Raw genomic sequence first — 11342 nt, 5'->3', positions numbered from 1 at the left:
GATGGGGGTGGGCTCAGCAGTTATGGGTGAAATGAGGCTTGGAAGCCTGATCAGGTCCTGCCGGAGGAGGATTGTCTATTGTGGGCCAATGGGAAAGGGGTCTTCTGTCTCTTCTCTGAACCCCACTGGGCTGAAATGGCAGATATCAGCTGATACTCCCAGGGTAAGAGCTGGCTCCTCAGACTGCATAGGAGCTACAAGGAGAGGCTCGCCCAAAGCCACAGACATTATGCCTTCTTTATTGGCAAATTCTTTCTCCAGGTGCAGGCCACCGTTCCCCAAGTGTGGGACTCTCCACGTGGGTTTAAGTTCAAGGGAAGAAAGAGACAACTCATCACTCACTCCCTTTCTGGCAAGCCGGGAAGTAAGAATTAGCCCCTGACATCTTGGAGAGGGGTAGGGAGTAACACTCTCGATGGCAGGTGGGACATCGCCTGGCCAAGACCCACTAGGAGTGCTGTAGTTTCATCAGACTGAAGTCTTCCCGGTGGCTAGGCACTGTACCCTGTCATTAACACTCACCCCGCCTCCCCAACTCCGGTTTGAAGCCCTGTCCCAGGTCGCAGGAAGCAGAGCTGCTCTAAGCTCAGCCTCTGGAGTTGACCACAGCATGGCAAGTTCTTGCTCTGGGGCGTCAAAGTCTGCACTTCACCAGCGCGTGGCTCAGAGCAGCTGGTTCTTCTGCACACTGAGTTCTTCGCTTTTCTTGCCTTTTCTGGGTCTCTGTCCTCAGCAGTTTGGAGATATTCCTGGTTCCCTTCGATTCTGGCTGGCTCCCCGATCCGGAGCTTCTAGAAAGAATAGATGCGGAGGCCACCCTGATCCAGGAGGAAAAAAGGGGAGAAGGGAATCGATGCGAGTGATTACAAGGAAGGGAAATACAGAAAAGAGGGAGAGGGTAAAAAACCGGTAAAAGAGCGAGAAGGGTGGATACAAAATAGGAAAGTGAGAAAGAACTGAGTGAATAAAAGAAGGCAACCGGCAGAGAGAAAGCCAGAAAAAGGAGCGAGCAAACGCACGCGATCGCTGGGTCTGAAGGACCAAAGAGGGAAGAAGGAGGTGGGAGGAGGGAGAGCGCAGGGGGGGAGGGAAGAGGGAGGGGCCGAGGGACGCAGGAGGTGGGGGCTGCCGAGGCAGCAGTCGCAGCGGCTCCAGCCTCCAGCTCGCTCACTCGCTCTCAGTGCCCGGAGCCGGTTGCCCGGCTCAGGGCGGTTCGCAGCTCGCGCTCCTGCCGGGGAACCTGAAGCCTCTCCGGCTCCGGGGCACAGGACCGTGGGACTGGCTGGCCCGAGCCCTGGGCACGCCGCGGAAGCAGGTAGATGGCTGGGTGGGGTCCGCGGGGACCAGGAGCCTCGGAGCACTGTGGGTGCATTGGGCCGGGGTGTGGGTTCCAGTCCAGGAGAGGAGGCTTTGCAGCTTCAAGACTAACTTTCCACCAGCTCGGTGGATCTCCAGGCTGCTCTGGCCGGGTCCGGGCTCTGGGAGGCGGGTTTGGCGAGAGGCAGGTGATGGCTGGGCTTGCTGGAGCGCCCTGGGGTCCGTGCGAGATGAGGAGAGCTCCGGAGTGGGCCAGGCGCGCGTCCTCTGACCGCAGTCTGTACGCAGCGGCCGCCGCCTCCACGTGCGGGGAAAGACCCTAGAGTCACGGCGCGGGTGTCCGGGAGCAGGAACCTGCCAGCTCTGCATGTATCTGGGAACTCCCGACAGGGAGCCACCCCAGATGTGCGGAACTTGCGCCCAGCACCGCGTCTTTCCCACCCGGGAACCGACGCAGAGCTTCGGGGCGGCGCACAGGTCCCCGCGGAGCCCAAGCCTAGCTTGTGCCCTGCTCAACCTGGACTCACTCTACTTTTTCTTATCCCGACCCCACACTCTCTCTGAGGGAATCCGGATGCTTTGCAGTCCTGTGGGTTGCCCCCGGTGACATCCCTCCAACCCTCAGCGGCGGCCTCAACACCCAAAGTTAAAAGAGAAGCGAGTCACTCCTCTTGCACTCGTGGGTGACTGTCCCGAAGTTCCTAACTTCTCTCCCAATCGCGGACAGTAGTGTTGTAGGTGGGAACACGGGTGGTCCTCGTGGCTGCCCTGCGCGGCCACCTTCCTCATAGACTTGATTTATTCTTTTAATTTTTAGGGAAGAAAAAAAGACTTAAAAATAGGTAAGAATCGTTCCTTGCGAGGATCAAGGTCGCTAATGGGATGGAGCCACATCCGTTTGCAGTCCGGGAGCGCCGGATTTCGGCGTAGCGGGTCGCAGAGCCCCTGAGTCCCAGCTGCTTTTTCCTGGAACTGACTCCCACGCTCCATCCCACTGTTGCCGCATCTCGGGATCTGTCCCCGCGAGCCCCTGCCGTGAGGCCAGTCGGCCTCCTTTCAGACTTGTGATGCTCCAAGTGACTAGGATCAGGCTCTCCCACTCCTCGCCCCTCCGGAAGCCAATAGAGCAGGGCCTCCCGAGGGTTTGGAGGATGCTTATCTGGAGGTTAGGGCTCCCGGCCATCCCAGCTCTCTGTGGCTAGATTACTTGTGCTGGGCGCCTTCGCGCCCATCACTCAGCTGGGGAAACTGGGGTTAATGTCCTGACCAGGTGGTGGCGCGCGGCAGGCGGCCGGGACTGCCTGAGCCTGTCCCGGGTGGCAGTTTTGGATCTTGGAGTCCAGAGGCTGGATTCGCCGACCCTCACCGCTTCCCTGCCTTTCTCCCGTCTTTGTTGGACTGCAATCCGAAATGGTCTCTTGTGAGGCTTAGCGCAGATTTAGAGGTGGCAAAACAAGTTGAAGGTCTTTGCGTGGAGGATCGCCTACCAGCGGTTGCTCCCGATCAGTAGGTTGGGTTCAGTGCTCCAGGACATTGACATTAACCCCCAGCCTAGGTTGCGGCTCCTTCGGCGGATTTCCCTGCGGTGTATATCAAGCACCGGGCTCTCCATGTTGCTCATATACTGTTTAAACGGGTAGAAAATCGAAGCTTATAACCGCAGTCCTTCCCTTTTCCTCCCATTCTACAGATCAGCCGACTGAAGCCCAGAGAAGCAAAGGGACTCGCTTAGAGCTGGCTAAGGGGAAAGGGGGAAGTAATCCTGTCTTCCTGCCAAAGGGCTCGGAACCTTTTCTAGCTTTCCTTACTGACTTCATCACTTTCTTAGCGCGAGGCAGGTGTACCCTGTTAGGCCACTGCACTGCAGAATGAATAGGCTGGAGGGCCAAGAGGTTGGCAGGTTAGAGGCAGGACACCCGATATCCAGCATCTCCCAAGAGTAGCCATGTCTATGGTCTGCAGTTTGTGCCCGCACTGTGTCCGCTTTTAAGTGCCACCGACCTGGCTCTAGGGTGGTCTGTGAAGCAGCCGCAGGCAGGCATTCTGAGGGGAAACCATTCCTGCAGGATATCGAGTGAGCCTCCTGAACGTAGCCACTGGAGGAGAAGGGCTTTACTGCTAACCCCAGGCAGTAGAGTCTCACGGGCCAAGGACTTGAGAGCCAGGGCCAAGGAGAACTCAAGTTCAGCCTCTGGCCCACAGCTCCTCTACCTCTATGGAAGTGAAAGGTGAGCCTTCACTCTGAAGGCAGAACTCGGTGACCCTAGGGCCAGGGACACAGCTGAGGAAGCTGTGATTACCTCCTTTCCTCCTGCTCACTGCCCCCCTCCCAGGTTTCAGGCATTCCTCGGCTCCTTCCCAGCTTCACTTTTAGACTCTAGGAGCTGGCAGAGGAGATGGCTCAGCCAGGGAAGGGTGCTTGCCGCCAAGCCTGATAACCTGAGTTCGAGGCTGGAAAATCAAATGGTGGAAGGAGAGCTGATTTGTCCTCTGACCTTTCCAGTCTTGCCATGGCCTGCACCCTTGCTCCCAGAACATACATACACACATGTGATAGAATCTAGGTGCTTGGCTGTTCTGGGCTTTGTATGAGTTGGGCATTTCTCCTCATAAGAACATTTGGTCAGCAAGTTAGTTCTGCAGCTCAGCCTTGGGCCCAGGGACCCAGCCCTGATCAGACAGGGACCATCCCCAGCTCATTATGCTGATTGCCTTGGTCCTACCCTCCTATGCTTACAGTCTAGTTGCAAGGAGGAGGCATGTATATAGAGGACATCTGTAGAATGGTTGGCAGTATAACAAATGACCCCAACCTCCCCTCAAGTGGCTCAGGGCTCCGTGGTGACGAGGTTTGAAACAGTCGGTTATGTGGCTTGGAAAGTCTGCTGGTTGCCAGGGGTGACCCAGGAGGGCTGTATTGCTGACCTTAAACGTGGCCCTGGAGAGCTGCCCTGTAGAGTTTCTGCTGGTCAGAGCATGGTAGGAGGCAGTTGGTGACTATCGACAAGAGATCTTGCTAGGTCTCCATAGAGACCGCTGCCAGGTGACTACGTACTTCTGAAACTCCAGCACCCACAGCTGCGTGGCAAGCTCTGGAGCCCCACTGGACAGATGGGTAAGCAGACCTTGAGTCCGAAGACGGCTGTGTAGTCAGAGGGACTCAGTTGCTATAGAATCCAGCATGCCTATGTCCCATTCAGGTTAAAATGCTCTTCTGAGCTTGAGAGGTGGCTCGGTCAGGAAAGTGCCTACTATGGAAGCCTGAGGAGTGTGATTTCCAGAGCCCACATGAGAAGCTGAGTACGGCAGTATGTGCTTTGTAACCCCACTGCTGAGGAGGTAGAGACAGGAGGCTCCCTGGAACTCACTGGACAGCCAGTCTAGCCTCATGGGTGAGTCCCAGGTCCCAGAGAGAGACCCAGTCTCAACAACAAGGTGGCTAACTCCTGAGGATGACACCTAAGGTTGGCCCCCAGCCTCTGTGTGCACACTTCCACATGTGTGCACGTATCTCCATACACATGTGCACACGTATCTCCATACACATGTGCACACGTATCTCCATACACATGTGCACACGTATCTCCATACACATGTGCACACGTATCTCCATACACATGTGCACACGTATCTCCATACACATGTGCACACGTATCTCCATACACATGTGCACACGTATCTCCATACACATGTGCACACGTATCTCCATACACATGTGTACACATATCTCCATACACATGTGCACACGTATCTCCATACACATGTGCACACGTATCTCCATACACATGTGCACACGTATCTCCATACACATGTGCACACGTATCTCCATACACATGTGCACAAGTATCTCCATACACATGTGCACACGTATCTCCATACACATGTGCACACGTATCTCCATACACATGTGCACACGTATCTCCATACACATATGCACGCATGCACACACATAAGTAAACAAACATAAAAATGGAAACCTCGCTCAGAAAAAAAACAAAACAAAATAGGACGGTGGGGGTGCATGCCTTTAATGTTAGCACTCAGGAGGTGGAGACAGGCAGATCTCTGAGTTCCAAGCCAGCCTGGAGTACACAGAGAAACCCTGTCTTGAAAAATACCAAACAAAACAACCAAAACCAACCAAACAAAGAAACAAAGCAAATCTCACAAAAGACTGAAGCCCTTCTTTCTGTCTGGGATTCAGTAGGGGTCATGCTTCCATTGGGAAAGGTCTTATAGCAACACAGCTCCTAAGCCGCAGCCTTGGCTTCTGATTCAGTGGGCCTAGAGTGGCCTTGCTAATTGCCATTTCCATCCTGCTTCCAGCCATGCGGATGCTCTCACTGTGGGAACCACACTTCAGGTGTGGAGAACTGAGGAAAGAGACTGATTTTCCTGAAGACACTACTGGAGTGGGGGCTGGGACAAGGCTGTGATTTAGCACCAGGGACTCCCAGGACAAGCTTATATGCGGTCCCATCCCCCCTCACCCCCCAGGTGGCCGTAGAATTAAAGGAATATTTTATCTTCATCAGCACACACACAGAGAATATATTGTCATGTAATTAGGGAATAAATAGGTGTCGCACTGGCTGCAGACTTCTGTGCCCCATGGCTCTGTAGGGGTTTATTAGAGTGGCATTATAATTGAGAAGGTGTCATCCACTCTCTGAGCCCCTCATAAAACTTTCACGGCCAGGGTGGTCATTGTCCAGAAAGGTGTGTCTTCGTTAAAAAGAAAGGAAGCGGGTTGGGAGGTGGGCGGTTCAGCTAGTAGAGTGCTTGCACCTGGGTTTGAGACTCAGCATCCAACAAACCAGGTGTGGTGGCCCAGGCCTGTAATTTCAGCATTCAGGAGGTGGAGGCAGGGGGGTCAGAAGTTCAAGGTCATCCTCCACTAAGCTGCAAGTTCAAGGAGAGCTTGAACTACGTGAGACCCTGTTTTAACAGCAAGGAGGGGAGGGAGGAAGAAAGGAAGGGAGGGAGAAAAGAATAGAAGGAAAAAGGAAGGAAAGAAGAAAGGGAGGAAAAAAGAAGGGACAAGCAAGATGGTTCTCCTGATACTGGGTGAGCTGTGCTTCATCTTACAGTTTGCACAAAAGGTATTCTGAAGGAACAAAGGGGAAAAAAGAGAAAAAGGAAAACAAAAAATAGAGCTGGGCATGGTGGCACATGCCTTTAATCCCAGTACTCTGGAGGCAGAGGCAGGAGGACCTCTGTGAGTTTGAGGCCAGCCTGGTCTACAATAGTGAGTTTCAGGACAGCTAGAACTGTTTGTTACCCTGACTCAAAAAATAAAACAAAACAAACAACAACAAAAAAAAAAGAAAAGAAAAAAGAAACAGCGGTTGGAGCAGAGCAAGGCTTCCAGGAGTCTGCAGCACACATTCTGTTTGTTGACACCGTCTGTCTGTCTGTTTTGGATTTCTGTTTCAGACTTGGAGCCTCTTCCACTCTGTGCTGGGGTCCATCTACCATGTGTGTTAATTAGGCTCCGAAGAAAAGAATCATAACAGAGTTGTTCTCCCTAAATGCTGGTATTTTTCATCTGGATTCTATTTATTGATTATTTTACAGTAGAGAAGGAACAACAATCCATGTTTTTATTTCTTTCTTATTTTTTTTTTTATAACAAAGCTAGCTGCAGGAATTATGCAGACGCAACGTGTCTGTTCTGGAGCAGGAAGTTGGAATTCATTCAACCTGACTCAAACATTTGGGTGAGAACTAACTGAGAAAGACATTTCAAAGCACAAATATTTAGGAATTTGAACTTGTGTTGGTGTCCTCTTGGGCCAGTGTGAGTACCTTGCGTGTATCTTGATTCTTGGAAGGTGGAGGAAGAGGATAGAGGACCAGTAGTCAATATGTTAAGACCACTGTTAGAATGTGAGGTAGGAACTTAGCGGGGATCAGCCAGACTCAGAAAAGGGAAAAATGATATCTTCAGAGACAGCAAAAAAGGGGAGATTCAAAATCAAACATAGATGGAGTCTTTACTGAATGCCCAACCTTGGGGTAGGCTCAGTGATGTGGGGACTAGGACTTTTATATGTCATTTATCTTTCATAACAGCTATAGAGACAAGAGCCCTTGACTGGAGAGGGTGTCTCAGCTGCAAGCAACAGAAGACCTGAACCCTCCCAGCTGGAACAATAGGGACTCGGTATCTCCTATAACAAGAGGTCTAGGCTATTTCTGCTCCAAGGTTGTTTCTTTCAGTGGCTTTGCAGCTGCATCGAAGATCCAGATAGTTTTTCATCCTCTTTTTTCTCAAGGTCACAAAATGGCTGCAGTGGCTGCAAGTGTTGCATCCTCAAAATCTTCTACAGAGGCAGAAAAGGCAACGAGGGGAGTCTTTCCCAGCCTCGGATCAAACTTTGCCTCTTGTCTTCTTGGCTGAACTTGTGATCCAGTGCCATGCCTAAACTAAGCGGAGGCAAGGGGTAGAGATATTCACAATTGGTCTAGAGCAATCCTGGTTGGCTGCTGAATCTCAAAAAGGAAAAAAGTGGAAAGGAGAAAAAAGCATCAAACATCTATCAGCTATAGAGATCAAGACCTGGGTTTGAATCCTCTCTCTACTCTCTTTAAACCTCATGACTCTGGGCAAAGTATTTTAACCTTTTATGCCTCCGTTTACTCACCTATATAATGGGGTTGATTGGGAAGATATATCTGAGTTAACCCAATAACTATATTTGACCAGTGCAAGACAAGTAGAGGATTTGAAGGTTTGACCTGGACTATCAGGGAATGTATAACCCAGTTTGGGGAGATGTGTGTTGATTCTATCACACTCATCAACAGACAGAAGGCAGAGCTAGAGGAGGCTGTATGGCCAGAAAACAACCATGACAGGAGACCATGCCATTAGTGGGAGCCATAGCAGTCGTGGCAGGCTTCCTGGAGGGGCTAGTTTAGGACATAGCCCAAGACTCTAGCACTGAAGTCAAGAAAGTTTAAAGCTCTTGTCTGCCTGGTTTAATTTTCCTTTCCTTTCTCGGTGGTGGCATAGAACGAATCAGGCTAAAATACGGTCTTCCTGTGCAACTACAGGAGCTGCTTTGAGACAGGGTCTTACACATCCCAGATTCGCTAGGTAGCTGAGGATGACCTTGAACTTTGAGTCCTCCAGTCTCTACCTCCAAAGTGCTGGGATTACGAGCATGTATCACCATGTTGGTGTGATGTGGTTTGGAGGCTCAAACCCAGGTCTTCTGCTTGCATGTTGGGCAAGTGTTCTACCACAAACTCAGGCCGGTGGTTGATGGTGCTTGTAGGGGAGATACCACCACCGTGACTTAGAGGCAGCTCCCAGCTGCTCTCTTACAGTGCTGGACTCCTGCCTTACAGTCTTGACCTCTTAGACCATGTCTCAGCATTAACTGCATTATATCATTGTCATCATCATAGTCGTTGTCGTCGTCATCATCATGACCATCATTGTCATCATCATTGTCATCATCACCATCACCGTCATCATCATTGTCATCATTGTCATCATCACCATCACCGTCGTCGTCATCATCGTCGTCATCATCATCGTCGTCATCGTCATTATCATTGTCGTCATCATTGTCATCGTCATCATCATCATCATCATAATCATTGTTGTCATCACTGTGGGATTTTTGGTGTGTATTTTTGACATGGAGTCTCATGTAGCCCAGGTTGGCCTCAAACTCACTGTGCAGATGAGGATGACATTGAACTTCTGATCCTCTTGCCTCTACCTTCTAAGTCCTGGTATGACAGGTATGTATCACCTTGTCTGGCTTTATGAGATCTTTTTGAAATAAATCTTGCTATGTAGCTTGAGCTGGATTTGAACTGTCAATCCTCTTGTTTCTGTGTCCTAAGTGATGAGACACAGGTGTACACATGGCCCCAGTTTGGGTGATATTAGTAGTATTTGATGCCTGACTACCATCATGAAATCAAATGTTCTCCATTCTTTAGGCATCTTCCATTCTGGACTCTGTTTTTACCGGCAGAACCATATCCTCAGTGCTTGGGCTCAGCTTTAGCAACACCTTTTACTATCCCGTGACTCCTACACTCTCTTCCCAGTGTCTAAGCACAACCTCTGTCTTTACTGCTTTTCCAGGATCCATCTTTCTGGCCTGAGGGATCCTCTTTGGCATACTGGGTCATCCTGTGGCACAGGGCTAGATGAGGAGGACATGCTTTCTGGAACAGTCTGCGGGGCTCTATGAAGGAGACAGTGTAGATGCCAGTGCAGAGGTGGCTGTGAGTTCTGAACCTGTGCTGGGAGCCCATTGTGCAGCTCTGAGGCCAAAGTTTCTGTCTTTTCTTCCTTCACGATATCTCCCAAGCAGGTTTACAAGAACCTTTCACGTTACGTGTCCTCCTCCGAGAACTCATAGGATGAGGCCAAAGTTCCTCAAGTAAATGCTTGGGATCTTCACAGTCTGCCTAGGTCTTATCTTTTCTCTTTCCCCTCCTTACCTCTAGGCCTCTTCCCCCTCACCTCTACTCTTCTCTCCTCCACTGCTAGGCCTCTCCCTGCCTCACCTCAAGACCTCTCTCCACCTCCCCTGCTAGGCCCATCTCCCCACCTCGCCTCTACTAGGCCTCTTTGCCAAGGCAGCAAGTCTTGCCTTTCTCCTCTCCCTTTAAATCCTGCTTTGAGCTGTTTCCTCATTAGAGCTTTCGTAGCACTGGGGCCCACAGCGATCTTGAAGTATTGACTTCTCCTTCCCAGAACTTCTGTAGCAATTACTGCCCACACCACAAATTCCGTGTTTAATAGGATGTTGTGGTCTTGTTATTCGGCGTCATTTCAGGGCGTTCCTTATCTCTCCCAGTTGGATCCTAAACCCCTTGAGATCTGAGATGGGGTGGGCTGGGTCCTTCTCCATGGCCAATAATGTGGCCAGTAGGTGGGGTCGAACCAGGGCCTTGTGTGTATTTACTTGCTGATTTATTGAGACTGGGTCTCACACAGCACGGATTGGCCTTGAACTCAAGTATAGCCACAATGACCTTGAATTCTTGCTCCTCTGAGTGCTGGGATTACAGGCGTGCACCACCAGGCCTGGCTCTCAGCAGGCATTTATTGAATTCATAAACCACAGAAATAGATTGTTTTCCTGAACAAAAATCACTGTTTTTTTTTCACTCAACCTCAATTGAAGGGACTAATTTTAATAAGTGCTTCCCATATGTGGAACATTACTTTAGGCAGTTTATAGTCACCTTGTAACTATCTTGCAAGGGTTCTGGAGCAGAAGTGGCCAGCAGGGGGTGCCGAGGAGGAGAAGCAGCGCTGGCCCTTCATCTATTTCTGCTTTAACGTCTTGTGGACATTCTCGCCACCCCTGGTCTGGGTCTGTTGGTTTCTCTTCTCGTTCTGATCTGCTACTTTAGTGGGTCCCCAGAACTTTAAACTGCTTACTTCAGACTACCAGCTTTCTGGTGAACACTTTATATGAGGCAGTAAAGGGGGGCGGGGTGAGGCCAGTGGACCAGGAGGGGAAGACTGACTCCCTGATGGCTTCAGGCGACAGTGGGCAGATGGAAGCTTTCCTGAGGTGCCAGGAGTGGAGGGCATGTAGCCCAGGAGGGAAGGGTCTAGAGCCTCACTGGGGTGCTATGGTTTAGCGAGCACTTGACTGCAAGTGGGCTCTGACTTGTGCTTCCTCCTCAAACGGGTCTTGGAGTGGAGAGCGCACCTAACCAGCGCCTAACCTTCCGATGCATGCAAACACAAACGCATTTGAATAAAAGAAGCAGGGTCTTAAAAAGTTCAAGTGACAGGCTCAAACAGGATGCCTACCTCGAATGGCAACCTTTTAGGGTCTTTGGAGGGAGGGTCTTCTTGGGATGCCTTCCAAAGACTGCTTTGGAGTTGGTTTTGTGGGTCCTATCTCTAGGATCTACTTTTCTGCTCTGGGAAGCTGCCCTTCCTGAGCCTGACCTGCCTGCTTTATCACTCAAGCTTAAAATAAATACAATAAATATAAACACCCCCAAACTTTTTCTTTCCTGCAGAGGATGAG

General features: G+C 50.8%; 1 protein-coding gene across 20 annotated transcripts in view; it reads left to right on the top strand.

Moving 5' to 3' along the window:
- Nucleotides 1-1114: 1114 nt before the first annotated feature.
- Megf11 (multiple EGF like domains 11) overlaps nucleotides 1115-11342 on the top strand; it is a 332420-nt gene continuing 322192 nt past the window's right edge. For 14 of the 20 annotated variants that reach the window (XR_012909999.1, XR_012909998.1, XM_075965513.1 and 11 more), the window contains exon 1: nucleotides 1118-1315. The gene's annotated coding sequence lies outside the window, so the exon portion shown is untranslated. Of the gene's footprint in view, nucleotides 1316-11342 lie in introns of all 20 variants that reach the window. The other 6 variants (XM_075965519.1, XM_075965511.1, XM_075965529.1 and 3 more) reach the window with 2 other exon arrangements.

This window comes from Microtus pennsylvanicus, chromosome 3 (genome assembly GCF_037038515.1).
Source record: "Microtus pennsylvanicus isolate mMicPen1 chromosome 3, mMicPen1.hap1, whole genome shotgun sequence".
In the NCBI taxonomy this organism is placed as follows: domain Eukaryota; kingdom Metazoa; phylum Chordata; class Mammalia; order Rodentia; family Cricetidae; genus Microtus; species Microtus pennsylvanicus.
Note: the sequence above shows the minus strand (reverse complement) of the source record. Positions and strands in the feature narration are given on the sequence as shown.